Genomic DNA, 21,318 nt, shown 5'->3' with positions numbered 1-21,318 from the left:
AAATTTTCACAGTCAACATGTGTGGGCTGACGAGAATCCGCACGCAGTTTTGCAATCACGCCATCAACACAGATTTTCTGTGAACGTTTGGGCAGGCATTGTTGGTGATGTCTTGATTGGGCCCCATGTTCTTCCACCTACGCACAATGGAGTACATTATCATGATTTCATACGGGATACTCTACCTGTGGTGCTAGAACATGTGCCTTTACAAGTACGACACAACATGTGGTTCATGCACGATGGAGCTCCTGCACATTTCAGTCGAAGTGTTCGTACGCTTCTCAACAACAGATCCGGTGACCGATGGATTGGTAGAGGCGGACCAATTCCATGGCCTCCACGCTCTCCTGACCTCAACACTCTTGACTTTCATTTATTGGGGCACTTGAAAGCTCTTGTCTACGCAACCCCGGTACCAAATGTAGAGACTCTTCGTGGTCGTATTGAGGACGGCTGTGATACAATACGCCATTCTCCAGGGCTTCATCAGCGCATCAGGGATTCCATGCGACGGAGGGTGGATGCATGTATCCTCACTAACGGAGGACATTTTGAACATTTCCTGTAACAAAGTGTTTGAAGTCACCCTGGTACGTTCTGTTTCTGTGTGTTTCCATTCCATGACTAATGTGATTTCAAGAGAAGTAATAAAATGAGCTCTAACATGGAAAGTAAGCGTTTCCGGACACATGTCCACATAACACATTTTCTTTCTTTGTGTGTGAGGGATGTTTCCCGGAAGTTTTGCCGTACCTTTTTGTAACACCCTGTATAATATGACATAATTTTTCTCTTCTTCAATTTATGTATGATCTGTAGTATATGTAGAAAAGTCTTCGTCCACTTATGCTCCATCTATCATGCAGATGTGTCCCTCATACTGTCCCACCTAACAGTGCAAACTAGAAGAAAAGATCAAAACAGAATGCACAATGTGCCTGTGACATCACAACTTCTGAGTCCCACTGGAAAGAAAAGAGCATTAAATATCCACTTTCGTTACGAACCTAACAGGTTTGCTCTGCCGCATTTATTCTTAGTTTGGTACACTGTTAATATATTGCAGAACTTTTGCGGACTTATTATCTGTGACTCTACAGTAGTTTGAATCTCAGCACTTTCAGTGCTCACGCAGTTCGGTTGCGTGTAGTTGAATGTGCGTCGTTCAGTGCTTAGTTTTGAGTGTTTACTGTGACAATCCGGTCATCATATTTTTCCTCAAAACATCGACAATCTATTTGTGCTAACAACTATTTTGAAGTACAAAATACTGAAGATCATTAGAAAAGCTTCGTATAAAATATTCGGTACTTGTAAGTCCCGTCATAGCTATAGCTTCATGTTTTCGCATGACAGGCCATGGAAAGAATACTGGAAGATAAGGAGAATATGGAGTTACACTAGAAGTTTTCCCCATAGTATACTGATGCGCCAGTTTAGGAAAGCAGTGATTTCGAAACAAAACACCATATTGAAAATTAATTCGAGCTCGCCAATTTACCGGCAAACAAACAATAAATGACACCGCACCAAATGTCATCATGAACAGATTATTTCCATTTATTTTCTAGAAACTGAACAAATTCAGTTTTAAGATTGCAGTGATAGAAAAAAAATCTGTCAATTATTTTCAGAATAAAAGAGGAAAGCAGGTATTTTCAGTTTAAAATTAAATTTGAGCCCAAAATTTAGGCGGTCATGCCAGATTTTTTTGTTAATCATGGAAAATATGACAACTATGCTATTTACGATATCGAAACCGTTTCTCAAGAAGTAATGTTTGTCGAAGACTGGACCGTTATGACATGATGGTACTCTGGAGCCCTTTTTGAAAAAAAAAAATGAAATAAAAGACCAAAATACACAGTTCTCCGGTTTTCTGTTAACTGAATCAATTTACAATCTGGCGCAATGACGTAAAAAATTGAGAGTTGTCAACTTCAGAAAACAAAAATTCAGTCGACAAAGGGTTAACAGCACATGTGAATTGACCTGCCGTGTCTGTGTGTCACTTGCAACTGAGCAGTAACCGGTAGCAGATGTGACGTGGCGTCAAGTGACAGACGTCAACTATCAAGTAATTTTAATCGGACTGTAGTGTGTACAACTGTAGCAAACCAGTCTACATATTGTAGATCAGCAGTTACTACAGTCTGACTTATCTGAACCTAGGCTGGAGAATGAAGGTGATGCCAATCACAACTCAGACACGGTTACGAGACAAAACACGAAGGACAAAATTTATTATTAACCTCTGATGTGTGTGACGACTGTTACGGGGCCTGAGCATTACGCTCGGCGTCGGCAGACCCGATAAATTTTCGCAGACACGGCTGGGTCTGGGTCCGGAGCCGCGCGAATAATTTTCCGGCGCTGCGCGAGGCGGCGCAGGTTTTCCGGCAGCGCCTGGGAAAGGCGTGGGTGGAGGCGGCGGCAGCAGCGGCGGCGGCGAGATAGCCCTGGAGGCGGTGGTGGTGGCGGCGGCGGCGGCGGCAGCGGCGGCGGAGGCGGCTGGGCGCCCACTATTTAGCAGGAAAGGAAGGGAGGGAAGGAGGGAGGGAGGGAGGAAGAAAGAGAGAGGCAGAGGCGGAGGAAAGGGGGCGCAGGAGGAGGAGTAGGAGGAGGAGGAGGAAAGAGAGCGCCGGATCGATGCTAGGCGCGCGGCCTGCCTGCCCGCTTCTTCGGCTCTGGTCCGCCGACTGACCCCTGCGGCACGCCCTGCTCCTGAGGGCGCGCGCCGCTGCCGAAACGCCTCGCGGCTCTGTCACGAGACACGCCTGTAGGGGCAACACGCGCGTCCGCTTTCCGTCGCACGTCTTAGCATAATAAACAGAAACCGGCGTGATGGTCTGCGGAGGGTTCCTGTGTGACCACCATCTAACCACCATGCGATGTGTGACGTTACGCAGCAGAGCCTGATATAGCGGCGCCTCTGTGTGGTCTCCCATAGGGTGTTTCAGCTGCGGCGCTGCACGGTTGACACTGCTGCCTGGCTAGCGTCAAACAGGGCACGGAGCAGCAGGCAGCGTTAAATAGGGCATATGCGGCTTGCGCTCGGAACTTGCCAGGCAGTGTCAAATAGGGCATGCAGCTAGGCAGCGTTCTCGGATTAAAGGTCCGTGTAAATCATCAGACTATTTCCGAACCTCCACTGGCTTGTCAAATTATTTGGCATGTGCGGTTTTCTTTTCAAAACGTAGACTGCATTTGAAAGAAATTTCGGTTTACGACCGATTCGACAAGAAACATGTCAAATCAACACACCTTCAGCCATCTCAGTTTCTGCTTTAATTTTATTTGTGAAGCCAGTTTCAGCGTTACATTACGCCATCTTCAGGCCCATTGACCAACATATAGAACGAATCCCACCTCTTGTATCTGGCCTCTGTGGCCGAGCGGTTCTAGGCGCCTCAGTCCAGAACCGCACGACTGCTGCGGTTGCAGGTTCGAGTCTTCTCTCTGGCATGGATGTGTGCAATGTCCTTAAGTCAGCTAGGTTCAAATGGTTCAAATGGCTCTGAGCACTATGGGACTTAACTTCTGTGGTCATCAGTCCCCTAGAACTTAGAACTACTTAAACCTAACTAACCTAAGGACATCACACACATCCATGCCTTAGGCAGGATTCGAACCTGCGGCCGTAGTGGTCATGCGGTTCCAGACTGAAGCGCCTAGAACCGCACGGCCTCACCGGCCGGCAGATAGCTAGTTTTTAGTAGTTCTAAGTTCTAAGAGACTGATGACCTCCGATGTTAAGTTCCATAGTGCTCAGAGCCATTTGAACCATTTGAACCACCTATTGTACAGCCGAAATAGGGGCTAGCGTATATTCACCGGTATCCATAAACACAGCGATCCGTTTGATCATTACTTGGCAACAGATGATCGAAGGGAAGACCTTTGTTTTAATGAATGCCACTCCAAGTCATGTCGATGGCGTTCTCACCCCTATTTCGCGATAGTACAAAACGAGCTCCCTGTCTCTGTCGATCCTATCTGATGTGGATCCACATCTGACAGCAGTACTCCAGAATGGGACGTACAAGTGTAGTGTAGGCAGTCTCTTTAGTAGATGTATTGAATTTTGTCAGTGTTCTACCAATAAATCGTACTCTTTGATTTACTTTACCCCCAACAGTATCTATGTGACTGTGCCAACTTAAGTTATTCTTAATTGTAATCCCTAAGTATTTATTTGAGTTTACAGCCCTTAGATTCTTGTGATTTAACTTGTAACTGAAATTTAGCAGATTCCTTTTGGTACTGATGTGGATTACTTCACAGTTTTCATTATTTAGAGTCAATTGCCACTTTTCGCACCACACAGATATCTTGTCTGAATCATCTTCTAATTTGTTTTGATCATCTGATGACTTAATGAGACTGTAGATGACAGCATCATCTGCAGACAATCTAAGAGTGCTCTGATATTGTCTCCTAAATCGTTTACATAATCAGGAACAGCAGAGGTTTTATAACACTTCCGTGGGGAACACCAGATATTACATCTGTTTTACGCGAAGACTCAGTAACTACGAATCGAGTCGCACAACGCACACGACACATCATAGACACGAAAGTTGATTATAAGTCGCATATGAGGAACGGTATCAAAATCCTTCTGGAAATCTAAAAATATGGAATCAATTCGACATCTCCTGTCAGTAGCACTTATTAGGCTACTTCGTGAGAACAATATTTTCTGAATTCGTGTTGGCTATTTGTCAATAAATCGTTTTCTTCGTGATAACTCATGATATTCGAACTCAGTATATGTTCCAAAAAAGTGGTGCAAATCGGCGTTAACGATATAGCTCTGTGATTTAGCGGAATACTCCTATTTTCTTTCTTGAGTAATGGTGTGACTTACGAAACTTTCCAGTCTTTAGGTACAGATTTTTCTACGAGCGATCGGTTCTATATGATGGCTAAATATGGAGCTATTGCATCAACGTACTCTGAGAGGAGTGTGACTGGTATACAATCAGGACCGGAGGCCTTGCCGTTATTAAAGGGGGTAGGACGTGAAATGGGCCGGCTTGGAGCAGGGTAGTCACCACAGGACATTTTAATTTCCACTGTCTTTTGTCAGCATGATCAGGAAGGATTCAGGATTCACACTCATAACGGTGGAAGTTCAGAAACTTAACAAAATAAATTTTTTTACACGTGAAATATTGTCATTTTTCACGTACTTTTGTCAGCATTTGTTGCTGTAGCTACACTTTTCTTCGTAAGTAAGAGAGATTTTTCGATGAATTTTACACGGCATACAAGCCATACTTACAGATTTATGGAACTCTAGAATTTGTTTAATTTATGAAAAAATGAATGAGCTGTTACATTTTAAACTTTATGTTTAGAAAAAAAACTCAAATTTTATAGTTAATTATCTCAATTTTTCCACAGTATTTAACAGGTTCGGAAAATTCTAGAGTTCCATACACCTGTTAGTATGGATTGTACGCTGTGCAAAATTCATCGAGAAATCTCTCTTACTTACGAAGGAAAGTGTAGCTATAGTAGCAAATGCTGCCGACAGAAACTGAAAAAGTGATGAAATTTCTCATGTAAAAAAATTTATTTTGTTATGTTTTTGAACTTCCACTGCTATGAGCGTGAATCCTGAATTCTTCTTGATCATGCTGACAAAGTTTTTCGAATTTATTTGTAAAAGTATAGACAGTGGAAATTAAAACGTCATGTGGTACCTCACCTGCTCCAAGTCAGCCCGTTTAATGTCCTACCCAGCTTAAGTGATTTAAGCTGCTTTGCAGCAGCCAGGATACCTATTTCTAAGTTACTCATGTTGGCAGTAGTTCTTGGTTCGAATTCTGAAATATTTAGATTGTCTTCTGTGGTGAAGGAATTTCGGATAACCGCATGTAGTAACTCTGCTTTACTGATACTCTGGTCCGCAACATCAGCATTGTAATTGCACAGTGAAGGTATTGACTGTGTGTTTCCGCTGGTGTACTTTACACACAACCAGAATGTCCTTGGATTTTCTGCCACATTTTGAGACAGAGTTTCGTTGTAGAAGCTAGTAAAAGCGTCTCACAGTGAAGATCGCACTAAATTTCGAGCTTCTGTAGAACTTCGCCAATCTTTAGAGTTTTGCGTTCTTTTAAATTTGTCATGCCTTTTTCGTTGCTTCTGCAACAGTGTTCTAACGTGTTTGGTGTACCATGAGGGATAAGTGCCATCTCTTATTCATTTATTTGCTACAGGCGATGGTTATTCAGGCTTTTGACGTGGAGTCACATTAATGTGACTAGACCGTGTATAATGTGGCAAAACCTTTCCGCGCCATATAGGTCACCGCCTTCTCTTCGTTACGTTTCTCGCACACTTACGACATGCCAATTTCTATGCTCTTTGTATTATTACTCAGGAAATTTAATAAAGAAATGTTTTCACCGACAAACAATTTCATCACGTCGCCTTATTTGGTACAGAAGGGGAGAAGTTTGTAGACACTATTCTTCTGACTATGTGACTGTTTGCGGCGCTGAGAGAAGACTGGAAAGGTTGTCATTTGTATAATACTACAGCTTAGCTGAAACATTATAAGCCTGTATTGGTATCAGCATGAATGTTCTGGAACGTAGGCAAGAATTAATGGAAGTGGCTTTACGCCCATATTTTACGCCAAAGTGTTTTATAGGTACCTTCGTTTTTTGCCGATGTCTTTAATGTCAGGCGCCTGTTACCTCCCCAGCCCACACTTTGGAAACACTCGATTAGAGATTAAGAGAGAGAGGAAGGGAGGAGAACTGCGTTCATATGACGCGCCACAGAGAGGAAAAAATAATAACCGAACAGTGCCACCAGCTGCACATGTAGTTCAACGTAAATATTTCGTTTGAGAGTCAAGAGCCATCAAAAAGAATTAAAAATAATAAAAAGATACAATGTTTGCATTTAGACGAGATTGCCAGAGAAGAAGAGTACTCGAACACCGCTACTGCCACGTGTAGTTCAAATGTAAACATTTACTTTCAGATTCAAGTGTGATTCATCTATGTCTACCTCTACATGGATATTCTGCAAAGCACAGTTAAGTGTCTGGCAGATAGATGGTTCGCCGATCAGCCTTCACAGTAATTCTGTATTATTCCACTCTCGAACAGCGCTCGGAAAAAACGAACTTCTATATCGTTCTGTGCGAGCTCTAATTTCCCTTATTTTATTGTGATGATCGTTTCTCCCTATGTAGGTCAGCTACAGCAAAATATTTTCGCATTCGGAGGAGAAAGTTCGTGATTGGAATTTCGTGAGAAGATTCCAGTGCAACAAGAAAAGCCATTCTTTCATGCTTTCCACCCCAAATCCTATATTATGTCCGTAACACACTCTCCATTATTTCTGGGTAATGCAAAACGTGCTGCCGTTCTTTGAACTTTTCCGTTGTCCCCCGTCGATCCTATCTAATGCGGTTCGCAAATCGCACAGCTATACTCGAAAAGACGGCAGACGAGTGTAGTGTAAGTGTATCGTAAGTGTAGCCCAAGTGTTCTGACAATAAATCGTAGTCTTTGGTTAGCTTTCTTACAACATTATCTTTGTGATCACCCCAATTTAACTTGTCCGTGATTTTAATGCCTAGGTATTTAGTTGAATTTACGGCGTTTAGATTTAATTGATTTATCGTGCAACCGAAGTTTAGCGGATTCCTTTTAGCAGTCATGTGGATGACCTCTCATTTTTCATTATTGAGGGTCAGTTGGCAATTTTCGCATCATACAGATATAGTTTCTAAATCGTTTTACAATTTGTTTTGCTCTTCTGTAGATGATAAACGACAGCATCATCTGCAAACAACCTAAGACGGCTGTCGAAATTGTCTCCTAAATGTTTATAAAGGAACCTGCATTGGGGAACGCCAGAAATCACTTCTCTTTTACCCGATGACTTTCCGTCAGTTACTACGTACTGTGACCCCCCTGACAGGAAATCATGACTCCAATCACATAACTGAGACGATATTGCCTAAGCGCGCAATTTAATAATGTTCGAACACAATAGATGTTCCAGAATCTTGGTGCATATCGACATGAATGAGATGGCCCTGTAATTAAATAATTACTCCTATTGCCTTTCTTGAATATTGATGTGACCTGTGCAACTTTCCAGTCTTGATTTCTTTTTCCTTTTTTAAAAAAAGTGAGAGCGTGTAATCCATGTTTGACGTTTGACTCTGTTCTCACGAGCGGAACAAGCGCGTTGTATGTCTGCAGTAGCTGGTATGCTAGACAGTTCGCCAGGTGTTTAACGTCATGTATCTACAAAATATATGAACAATTTTCTTTATAATTTTACACTGTAAGACTAAAAGGTAACTATCCGAATGGGACCGAAATCGGTAGATGTGAAGTACATGTACAGTCAAACAAATGACTACAGTTTCAGAAAAATTTGATGATTTATTCAAGGGAAAAGCTTCACAAATTGAGCAAGGCGGCAACGCTTTGCTGCACCTCTGGCCATTATGCAAGCAGTTAACGCTTTGCTGCAACTCTGGCCATTATGCAAGCAGTTATTCTGATCGGCATTGATTGATGGAGTTATCGTATTTTCTCCTGAGAGATATCGTGCCAAATTGTGTCCAGTTTTCGCTTTATATCGCCAAAAATCTCGAGACAGATGGAGGGCCCGGCCCAAAATGCTGATACTTCCAAGGATCTAAGGCGCCAGTTGGACGGATTTTGGCACGTTTTCCCTCAGGAGGACATCCAACAATCGTCAGTCACTGCCAAGCCGAATAACTCCATGCACAAAGACCAGAGATGGACAAATTCCTTATTGACTCGCTCAGTTTGTGAAGCGCTTTCTCTTCAATAAATCATCCAATTTTTCTTTAATTGTGATCATTTGTTTACCTGTACATGTACATCCCGGCTACCAATTTTCGTCCTCTTCGGTTTATTCAGTCGTGGCGCGTGGTTATTATTATTTTTTTTTCTCAGAGTGTAATTCTGCATGTCATTGCTCGTGCGAAACTCAACTAGCCCTTTTCTCATATGATATCCTGCGAGCCATGGGTGAGGGGCACTAGGTTTATTCCATATTCCTGGGTTTCCTGAAAGCATTTGGCGTGGTATATCGCTGCAGATCGTCAGCGAAGATACAAGCATACGGAACAGGTTCCCAGATACGTGAGTGGCTTGAAGACTTCTTAAGTAACGAAACCCAGTACGTTGTCCTCGATGGCCAGTGTCCAACAGAGACAAGGGTATAGTCAGGGGCGCCCCAGGGAGGTGTGATACGACCGTTGCTATTTTCTGCATCCATAAATGATCTGACGGACAGGGTTGAGCAGCAGTCTGCAGTTGTTTGCTGGTGATGCTGTGGTGCAAAGGAAGGTGACGACGGTGAGAGATTGTAGGATGACAAGATGACTTAGACAAAATTCCTGGTTGTTGTGATGAATGGCAGCTAGCTCTCAATGTAAAAAAAGAAAATGTAAGTTAATGCAGATGTGCACGAAAAACTGGCCTGTAATATTCGCATACAACACTAGCAGCAACAACGGCAACAATGTCCTGTATGTCACAGTGGCATCGTTTAAATATCTGGTCGTAACATTGCAAAGGGCTATGAAATGGAACGAACATGTGAGAACTGTGGTAGGGAAGGCGAATGGTGGATCTCGGTTTATTGGAACAGTTTTAAGGAAGTTTGATTTAGTTAAGTTTAGATTAGTTATGTCATGTTCCGTAGATCATATTCACGATGATTCTATCGATATGATGTGGAACAAGTCAGATTACAAGATATATATATATATATATATATATATATATATATATATATATATATATATATATTATATATACATGAATAATATTACTGAAGTTTTTAGTTCTACACATGCAACTACATTTAGAGGTACAATTTTTTTTACCAGTTCTGAAACATAAACTCGTCCATGGAATAGAAGGAATTGTACACAAGAAATGATTTTAAACTAGATTTAAAACTCGATCTGCTACATGGCAGACACTTTATGTTGTTGGGCAAATGATCAAAGATTTTTGTTGCTGAATAACGTACTCCTTTTTGAGCAATTGACAGCTTCAATAACTGATAGGAATGGTCATTTTTCCCTTCTAGAGTTGTGGATATGAACAATACTGTTCTTCGCGCATTGAGGTGGATTATTTAAAACGAATTTCATTAGCGAAAATATGTACTATGATGGTGCAGTTAAAATACCTAACTCCTTGAATAGGTGCCTACGTGACGTCCTTGGGTGAACACCACTAATTATTCTCACTGTTCTCTTTTGTGCAATCAATACTTTATGTCTAAGTGGTGAGTTACCCCAGAAAACTATTCCATAAGACGTTATTGAGTCGAAATATGCAAAGTACATTAGGAGACTGAACTGTTTATTACCAAGACTAGCGATTATACGAAGAGCGAAAGAAGCTGAACTTAATTGCTTGAGAAGCTCAGTCATATGCTTCTTCCAGTTCAAGTTGTCATCAGTGTGAACACCCAGAAATTCGGAGAAATCCACCCTGTTAACTGATCCCTGAGTGTGGTTCACCGGTGAAGGAGACGGCATTTGACGCTGACTGCAGAACGATTCTACTGTCGTCAGCGTGCGTTTTGCGTGAAGACAACGAAGAAAAGCGAAGAGAAATTGGGGCTCGTGCAGAAGCATATACAAGGTGTTTCATAATTTGTGTTAACCACTCCTAGAGGTTGTAGAGGGGACTTGGTGGATCAAGTTTTACTTATGATCCCAAGTTCGAAAACGCAATGACGCTACAGAGCGTAAAGTTATAGGCACTCTCGCCTCTGAATATCCTGTGATGATATTGCAAACTTTCTGGGATAATGGAGAAGGAGAAATGTATCAATTTCAGGCGAGACTCCCTGTACCGGAATGAACGAGGCGAAAGTTATAAGCGAAAACAGTTCTGATATCTCTGACAGTGATACTGTTGTTACTAAGATTGTAGGGTAGGTAACTTTTAGAAGTGGTAGTATGGACTAAAACAAGGAAAAATGTGCAGTAAACATGGGCTCTAGAATGCATACGTTAAGAACTGAGCACTTCTTCAGTAGAGGAGGTGTGTTTCGCACTAGCGATGATGAACAAGCGCTCATCCTCAGGTATGCATTTTAGAGCCGATGTTTGCTCGACATTATTTCTTCTTTCGGTCTATACTACCACTCTGATAGTTGCGCACTCTACAATTTTAGCATGAACAGTGCTGGTACATGTGTTCCGCTATCAGAGATATCTGAAACGTTTTAGTTTATAAATTTCGACTCGTTTGTTTTCTAACCAGGGACCTTCCCCTCAGACTGATACATTTATTCGTCATCCTACAAAGCTTGTATCATCACATGACGGAATAACACTGTACATACATACATTTGCAGGCGCCAGCGCTTACAACTTTGTCACTCTGTAGCGTGGTTCGATGACAATTCCGGAAATGGATGCCTATGTAAAAATTGATTTACTAAGTCCCCTGCAACTCTAGAAGTGCGTACTAACATGAATTGTGAAACATCCTGTAGACTGACGTTTATCCTCGCTCTTTTCGTCAGTGGAACAGGAAACGGTGCGACTAGTAGTGGTACACGGTACCCTCCGCCAAGCACCATACGAGGTGCAACAGTAAAGTAATGAAACTGATGTCAAAAACAATGTTGCTTACCGTTTTAGTCAAGTTTAGTGTTGTCTCCTTCAAAGTAGTTCCCTTCTGATTGCACAAACTTTTTCCAGCGCTTCTGCCATTGATGGTAACATTTCTGGAACTCATCTTCTGTACTTTCCTCCAAGACCTTTGTCACAGCTTTTTGGACGTCTTGTGTTGTTTGAAAATGATGTCCTATGACCGCCGTTTTGACTCTTGGAAATAGAAAAAAGTCGTACGGATCGATATCTGGTGAATAAGGTGGCTGTGGTAGTACTGGAATTTGTTTCGAGGTTAAAATTTCCGTGTTTCTCGCTGTTGTGGTGTGAGATTTTTTGAGACCATTTTTGCACAAATCTTTCTCATACCAAGATCTTCTGTTATTATTAGACGAACCGTTTCTCGATTGATGTTCAGTTCTTATACAATCATTTTCACGGATAATAGTACGAGTTCATGCACCCTGGCCAAGTTGACATCCGTCCATGAAGCTGATGGTCGTCCACTGCAGTCTTCACTTCAACATTCGTTCTGCCTTCACTAAACATTTTATGGCAACGAAAAACTTGAGCTCTTCACTTAACCTCCTCTCCAAAAGCCTTCTGTAGCTTACCGTAAGTTGTCGTCGCGTTTTACCCAATTCAACGCAAAAAGAAATGGCATACCGTTGCGCAATATTATGCGGATCCATTTTCGTGACGAGACACACAAACACGTGTTAACTTATTACGGCACAACTTGCGTCGATGTGCCGCTTGGAAAGGTAGCAGCTTATGGACCAAGGTCAAAGATATTGTGGCTACGCAAGCCTGCAGGGCTACCACATCTTGCAAAGAAAATCAGTCTCATTACTGTCGCACCTCGGGTGGCTTACAGAATATTTAGATGTAGATTGTAAAATTGTGTTGATTTGGGGTGGGGGGTGGGGGTGGGGCGGGCGGGGGGGAGGTGGAGGGGACCAAACAGCAAGATCATCGATCCCATCAGATAGGGAAGGAAGTCGGCTGTGCCTTTTCGAAGGGGTTTGCCTCAAGGGGTTTAGTAAAATTATGTATTAAGTGAGATATTCCTTAAAAGGAGAAAATACGCTCGTTAAAGGAGGAAAACCAGGATTTAAACGTTAGTACAACTAGTGTAATATTCTTATGTGAGAGGACACATGGGAGAATTCTACAGCGGGGTGTGCTGTTATTTGCTTGGCCACACTGACGCGACTCGGACGGGTGGGGGGTTACCACTTTACTTACTGCAAGCCAAGGCCTCTGGTTTGCGAGCAATGCTAGGCGCATTTTCGTTCATCCGTTTCGAAAATACCTGCAGTCCTCGGAAAATCACTGGCCCTTGAGCCAACGGCTTAGGTCTCATTCACAACCCATTTAGGAGGAACAGGGGGTGGAGGGAGGATCATCAGATCCTGGAAGCAGAAACTTGCCCCCGCCCCCCCCCCCCCCTCACAGATACCGACTCTGTCGTAGACAGTAGCCACAGGTAGATCAGAAGGGCGCGACCCGCGAAACATGTCTGGACAAAGAAATCGAGTAGAATTTGTGATTTTTCCAGAGAAACAGACGATTTCGAGGTAGTAAAGGAGGATCGTGGTGGAATTTGTGGTGTAGTGAAGATACCACAGAAGAAGAGTTCGCGACGGTTGGTACCAGAAGTACCGTAGACGCATCAGGACATCGCTGCGCGCAAACCAATCACGCTGTCCGCGAAAATCACGCCCCCTGGAGCTGCAGCACCACTGGGAAGAGAGGCGCGCGCCTAAGTAACTGTGCACGAGCAGAAGTCGCCAGCTGCAAGTTGTAAGTCAGTCCGAGGTTTGCTAGTGAGTTCCTGCAGAACATTCGTCGTGTCTTCAAGTCTTCAAGTCGTCGAGTGAGTTACAAGCAGAGGCCGGAAGGTAGACAGAAGGTAGTCTTCAGTAGAAACATAACAGTGAATAGAATTATCGTATATAGACAGAGACTGCCCGCCTAGAGTTTTACCTGATTACTCTTAAACTGGAACTGCTCTCCGAATAGTACACATAGACAAAGACTAGTTTCCTTCCGGCTTTAGTTCAGAGAATATTAGATAGTTCGTGTTCGTGGAACTGCAGTCGGCTTACGACAGATAGACTAAACCTGCGTCCTCTAATTGTTGTAACCAGCGCTACGGAAGTTGAATAATATAGAGGTAGGGGTGTAAATGTGGAATCCCAGTTTGTTTTTGCTGCATAGAAGAAATGTTTACTTCTCTTTCAGCTTCAAAAATTAGCCAAAGATAATTCATAATGTTTTAGCAATGAATGTAATATTATGAAACACAGAAACTAAATATGTTAAAAATTAAAAAACATTTTCTGCTTGCACAACAACTCTAATGAGTAAAGTGCGGGTAATGTGGAAACGCCTTAAATTTGTGGGAAACTGACTACTTCAAACGAAAAGTATTAAAAATTTTAGAAACTATTTTATTTTATATTAAATTTAAATTACGCAAAAATATTTTTAAACGCAACTGTAATAGAAAAATGCTTCATAAGCGAAGTTCACTTGCAAAAATCGCATATCTCCTTCATTTCCAGCACACAAAGAGTGACTCCACTCCTCACACACTACACACGTAATACACAATTCTCCCCAAACGTCTTTGGAAAATGCACCTCCAAAAAAATACAAATGGCATCTTCTTCAGTAGGTTTTTCTTCCCCAACTGGGAGATCCAAATCTGACTCGCCTGAAGAGACAGTTGGCGCAGTGGGCTCTTCATCTGAATCCTCAGATAACTTATGGAGTGTTTACTGTACTCAGCTTCCAAAATATCAAAAAACTTGTCTACAGCTTCTTTGTTGAATCCGTTTGGTCTCGAGAATGAGGTCCCCATAGGTTTGTGAGTTTATTTCTGTGTCTTCTAACAAAAAGGTCAAACCAAGCTCTACCTGCAGAATTTGAAGTAAAAGGATGATTAATATTATATGCCTTTGTCTTGACATCTAGTCTGGTAAGGCCATAGAAGCGATTATCCATTTCAATGAGATACTGTACCAACTGTTTCTCAATAGTATCAGGTAGTACAGGCCTACGTCCAAGTCTCAATGAAACGCATCCTTCAGGTGACATATTGCTATGCACAAACCTTTGAAGTGACGTCTGAGGAACACTGAAAGCTTTTACTGCTCTTCTTAACCCCACCTGCTTTCCCTTGAGGCTATTATAGCCTTAATCATGTTTCCAGCATTCCACTTCTTCACAATAGCTCTTGGTTTCCGATCAGTTAGCTTTCGTGACATCTAGAAACAGACGCAAAACGTATTAGAAGTAATGTATTTGATGTTGGATTGTGGAAACGTTTCCATAATACCATCGTATGCATGGTTCCACATTACCTACACACTGGACAATTTTAAAATTCGGTAGATTACATTAAGCAACTATCCATTTAAAGTTGACAAACGACTGCTAAAACCTTCTATACACCTCCCTTTATAAGCTATGAGACGTAAAGAAAAGATAACTACAAAGTATGTCGATAAATGTAATACCAAAGCTTACCTCGAAAAAGGTTTAGAAAATGCGCGAACGTATCATTGTCACGGCGTCTGTTGCACAACTACTGCTAACCCTCTACCGTGACAAATAGGAACTATGGCACCAGTTTCTGGCTGCCCCGCTAGAGTGCAGCACTCTGCAGGCCAGATACTAGACGTTTCCACATTACCCGCACGCTGCCACATTTACACCCTTACCTCTACTATTCATAGTACCGTCTTACTTTCATGGTGTATAGGTGCCCTACAACGCACGCATCCCTCCTACCAGGACACCATTGTCAATCTTTTTCAGCGGCAGCGCGATTTTCGGCAAAGTGGACGCACACTGTCCGCAACAGAATTTATGGTACCGAATTGGCGTGTGCGTTTCGACTCTTTGTCGAGGAGTGTTACTAGAATTGAGCGGTTGCTGATAGCAGTGTAGCGTGAATATCGTGTGGGTTTTACGTTCGGGTATCGGGGCTGCGTTCCAGATAAGAAAACTATTTACACTCGTACCTCAGAATCTAGGCTAACAGGTTCCCCTTTGGATCGGAAATCGCCTGGTCGAGCTCCCACAGCCGTGGGACACGGAGATGTCGCCACGCGGAGTCATGCGGCTGCCCTACTGTTATCGGATCGAAGTGACCGAAAAATTACTCGCCGAGATCCGAAGATGCAGCATTACTACACTACTGGCCATTAAAATTGCTACAACACGAAGGTGACGTGCTACAGACGCGAAATTTAACCGACAGGAAGAAGATACTGTAATATGCAAATGATTAGCTTTTCAGAGCAGTCACACAAGGTTAGCGCCGATGGTGACACCTACAACGTGCTGACATGAGGAAAGTTTCCAACCGATTTCTCATACACAAACAGCAGTTGAACGGCGTTGCCTGGTGAAACGTTGTTTTGATGCCTCGTGTAAGGAGGAGATATGCGTACCATCACGTTTCCGACTTTGATAAATTGCTGCTCGCGTTGGTCGAGATCCAATGACTGTTAGCGGAATATGGAATCGGTGCGTTCAGGAGGGTAATACGGAACGCCGTGATGGATCGCAACGGCCTTGTATCACTAGCAGTCGAGATGATAGGCATCTTATCCGCATGGCTGTAACGAATGGTGCAGCCACGTCTCGATCCCTGAGTCAATAGATGGGGACGTTTGCAAGACAACAACCATCTGCACGAACAGCTCGACGACGTTTACAGCAGCATGGACTACGAGCTTGGAGACCATAGCTGCGGTTACCCTTGACACTGCATCACAGACATGAGCGCCTGCGATGGTGTACTCAGCAACGAACCGGGTTGCACGAATTTCAAAACGTCATTTTTTTGGATGAATCCAGGTTCTGTTTACAGCATCATGATGGTCACATCCGTATTTGGCGACATCGCGGTGAACGCACATTGGAAGCGTGTATTCGTCATCGACATGACGTGATGGTATGGGGTGCCGTTGGTTACGCGTCTCGGTCACCTCTTGTTCGCATTGACGGCACTTTGAACAGTGTACGTTACATTTCAGATGTGTTACGACCCGTGGCTCTACCCTTCATTCGATCCCTGCGAACTCCTACATTTCAGCAGGATAATGCACGACCTCATGTTGCAGGTCCTGTACGGACCTTTCTGGATACAGAAAATGTTCGACTGCTGCCCTGGCCAGCACATGCTCCAGATCTCTCACCAACTGAAAACGTCTGGTCAATGGTGGCCGAGCAACTGGCTCGTCACAATACGCCAGTCACTACTCTTGATGAACTGTGGTATCGTGTTGAAGCTGCATGGGCAGCTGTAACTGTACACGCCATCCAGGCTCTGTTTGACTCAATGTCCAGGCGTATCAAGGCCGTTGTTAAGGCCAGAGGTGGTTGTTCTGGGTACTGATTTCTCAGGATCTATGCACCCAAATGGCGTGAAAATGTAATCACATGTCAGTTCTACTTATATTTGTCCAGTGAATACCCGTTTATCATCTGCATTTCTTCTTGGTATAGCAATTTTAATGGCCAGTAGTGTAAGTTTTCGTCCCCAAGGAAGTGAATAACGCAACTTTCAAAACCCAGACGAATTCTCTGTCAAAGTATTACTCATAAACGTCGCCCTCACAGAAGCGTTTTTCGGAGTAGCTAATTTTCAGGAGCAGTTAACCAGAATTTATGGTACTAATCTGACAATAACGGCTTCGGGAACTCCTTACTCCAATTCATACCCTGAAGAGACGGTCTCGTATGAAAAGTAAATGGAAGATTGGAAATTAACGCATCACTGACCACGATTTCAGAGTCGTGCAAGGCTTGTTACCATATTCTAAATGCTAAGAAATGTAAAATTGTGCACTTCTTAGAACGCAAAAAAGTCTCCTATCACTATAATAGGCGGCCGATGTGACCGCGAGGTTCTAGTCGCTTCAGTCCAGAACCGCTCTGCTGCTACGGTCGCAGGTTCGAATCCTGCCTCGGGCATGGATGTGTGTGATGTCCTTAGGTTAGTTAGGTTTAATTAGTTCTAAGTCTAGGGGAGTGATGACCTCAGATGTTAAGTCCCATAGTGCCTAGAGCCATCACTATAATATCGATGAGGCACATTTCGAATTAATGAACTTATACAAGGACCTGGTTCAACCAGGTGTCCGGATACTTTTGATCACATAGTGTATGGTCCAAGTTTCATCGAGCTGTGTTACTGGGCAGTGACACATCATGCGGTAGTTACTTTCGTTTATAACTATGCGTTACTGAAGCGGATGACACTTGCCGTTACCATAATTTTCCTGCTCTGTTCTGTCAGACTGGGTTGGACTGAGTTCGCGCCATTTTCAGTACTTCTCCTTTCGCTCATCATTGTCTTTCCGTTGCGCAACTTGCATTGTTTTTGTAACGGTATTGTAGGTTCGAGGACACTTGGCCTGCTCCAGTCTGAAAAAAGAACTCAGTTTATGTTACTTTACTGCTTTCCTAGAGTCAATCTAACTATCATGTGCGCAATTTTAGGTATATCGAAATTAACTGCAGTTCATTTGCTTGTAGCCTAGAATACTTCCTACGAAAAGTGAGTATTCTCTATGTTTTTAATTTGTGGAATAGATGTCAAACGTGAAAAGACAGAGATTCCGATGTATAGCTGGGATAGTTGCATGAGCTGAATGAGAACGTGTTGACAGTGATGTGGCTGACTCAGAAAACGAGGGTTGTATTTATAAAAGTGTCCACAATTCAGGAAGTGTCAGAAAATGATGAAAATAAATCACAGGAAGAAGTAATTTAAGAGGACGTATTTCTTTTAGCAAACGATGGAATAGCTAAATGGGAGAAAAGTAAATATCCTACCACAAGTAGAAAAAGATGTTGTAATATTATTACGCATTTATCTGGACCAAAAACAAAGACAGGAGTAAATGTTGCGAAGTTCTTTGGGATGAAAATATGGCCATTACTGTAACATGTACTAATGTATGTATCGATGAAATTCGTGGTAACTTGTCTAGGGAAAGGAATGCTAAAGAAACTGATGTTATAGACATCATACAAGCACTCTGTCTGCAGGCCACGAGTGGCCTACCGGGACCATCCGACCGCCGTGTCATCCCCAGGGGAGGATGCTGATAGGAGGGGCGTGGGGTCAGCACACCGCTCTCCCGGTCGTTATGATGATATTCTTGACCGAATCCACTACTAATCGGTCGAGTAACTCCTCGATTGTCATCACGAGGCTGAGTGCACCCCGAAAAGTGGCAACAGCGCATGGCGGCCAGGATGGTCACCCATCCAAGTGCAGACCACGCCCGACAGCGCTTAACTTCGGTGATCTCACGGGAACCGGTGTAGACACTGCGGCAAGGCCGTTGCCCACAGACATCATACAAGGTCACAATTATTGAACTAAACGAAATAAAATCGTCATAACGTCTGAACGGTTTGCGTTTGGACAGTCAAACTACATGGCTGGCCGCGGAACCTCATGGGAATTAGTACGTGAATATGGTTCGTCAACAAGCAAAATTGGCACGGTGACTGCCGAACGGTACGTGAAAGTTTTGGAAGATGGTTTGATCCCCATTAGCCAAAGTGATCCCGATTTCGACAAAATGTGGTTCATGCAAGATGGAGCTCGACCCCATCCAAGCAGGAGAGCGTTTGATCTCCTGGAGAAGCACAATGTGGCTCTGGGATGCCCAGAGTCCGCTGGCATGTGAGTCGATCGGCCGCCGTATTTTCCGGATCTGAACACGTGCGACTCGTTTTTGTGGGGCTTTATTGAAGACAAGGTGTACAGAAATATCCTCAAAACCACTGCTGAGCTGAAAGCAGCCATTCACGAGGCCATTGACAGCATCGATATTCCGGGTACTGCAGAACTTCGCTATTCGTCTGCGCCACATCATTGCCAGTGATGGCAGGCATATCGAACGTTTCATGGTGACGTTTACATATCGAATAAAGTGTCTGCACGTCGCAGTTTGTAACTAATTTACGTTTCTTTCATATAGTTCAATAATTGTCATCCTGTAACTTTCATTGTTTTGTTATATCTGTGTGGATATCTGAGACAAAATGTCCAGACACTCTGTGACCAAAATGGTACTGAAACAGAGGATGATAGACTAAAGGCCGAAATACTAAATGTCTTTTTCCAAAGCTGTTTCACAGAGGAAGACTGCACTGTAGTTCCTTCTCTAGATTGACGCACAGATGACAAAATGGTAGATATCGAAATAGACGACAGAGGGATAGAGAAACAATTAAAATCGCTCAAAAGAGGAAAGGCCGCTGGACACAGAGTACGCGAAGGAACTTGCCCCCTTTCTTTTAGCGGTGTACCGTAGGTCTCTTGAAGAACGTAGCGTTCCAAAGGATTGGAAAAGGGCACAGGTCATCCCCGCTTTCAAGAAGGGACGTCGAACAATTGTGTAGAACTATAGACCTATATCTCTAACGTCGATCAGTTGTAGAATTTTGGAACACATATTATTTTCGAGTATAATGACTTTTCTGGAGACTAGAAATCTACTCTGTAGGAATCAGCATGGGTTTCGAAAAAGACGATCGTGTGAAACCCAGCTCGCACTATTCGTCCACGAGACTCAGAGGGCCATAGACACGGGTTCCCAGGTAGATGCCGTGTTTCTGGACTTCCGCAAGGCGTTCGATACAGTTCCCAACAGTCGTTTAATGAACAAAGTAAGAGCATATGGACTATCGAAACAATTGTGTGATTGGATTGAAGAGTTCCTAGACAATAGAACGCAGCATGTCATTCGCAATGGAGAAAAGTCTTCTGAAGTAAGAGTGATTTCAGGAGTGCCGCAGGGGAGTGTCGTAGGACCGTTACTATTCACAATATACATAAATGACCTTGTGGATGACATCGGAAGTTCACTGAGGCTTTTTGCGGATGATGCTGTGGTATATCGAGATGTTGTAACAATGAAAAATTGTACTGAAATGCAGGAGGATGTGCAACGAATTGACGCATGGTGCAGGGAATGGCAATTCAATCTCAATGTAGACAAGTGTAATGTGCTGCGAATACATGGAAAGAAATATCCTTTATCATTTAGCTACAATAGAGCAGGTAAGCAACTGGAAACAGTTAATTCCATAAATTATCTGGGAGTACGCATTAGGGGTGATTTAAAATGGAATGATCATATAAAGTTGATCGTCGGTAAAGCAGATGCCAGACTGAGATTCATTGGAAGAATCCTAAGGAAATGCAATCCGAAAACAAAGGAAGTAGGTTACAGTACGCTTGTTCACCCACTGCTTGAATACTGCTCAGCAGTGTGGTATCCGTACTAGAAGAGGTAGAGAAGATCCAACGTAGAGCAGCGCGCTTCGTTACAGGATCATTTAGTAATCGCAAAAGCGTTACGGAGATGATAGATAAACTCCAGTGGAAGACTCTGCAGGAGAGACGCTCAGTAGCTCGGTACGGGCTTTTGTTGAAGTTTCGAGAACATACCTTCACCGAGGAGTCAAGCAGTATATTGCTCCCTCCTACGTATACCTCGCGAAGAGACCATGAGGATAAAATCAGAGAGATTACAGCCCACACAGAGGCATACCGACAATCTTTCTTTCCACGAACAATACGAGACTGGAATAGAAGGGAGAACCGATAGAGG

The 21,318-nt window shown here is 43.1% G+C and overlaps 1 pseudogene; it reads right to left on the bottom strand.

Moving 5' to 3' along the window:
- Nucleotides 1-18,922: 18,922 nt before the first annotated feature.
- Nucleotides 18,923-19,040, bottom strand: LOC124717413 (annotated as a pseudogene).
- Between the last annotated feature and the right edge of the window lie 2,278 nt (nt 19,041-21,318).

Source organism: Schistocerca piceifrons, chromosome 9, assembly GCF_021461385.2.
Source record: "Schistocerca piceifrons isolate TAMUIC-IGC-003096 chromosome 9, iqSchPice1.1, whole genome shotgun sequence".
In the NCBI taxonomy this organism is placed as follows: Eukaryota; Metazoa; Arthropoda; class Insecta; order Orthoptera; family Acrididae; genus Schistocerca; species Schistocerca piceifrons.
This window is presented reverse-complemented; position numbering and strand designations above follow the sequence as displayed.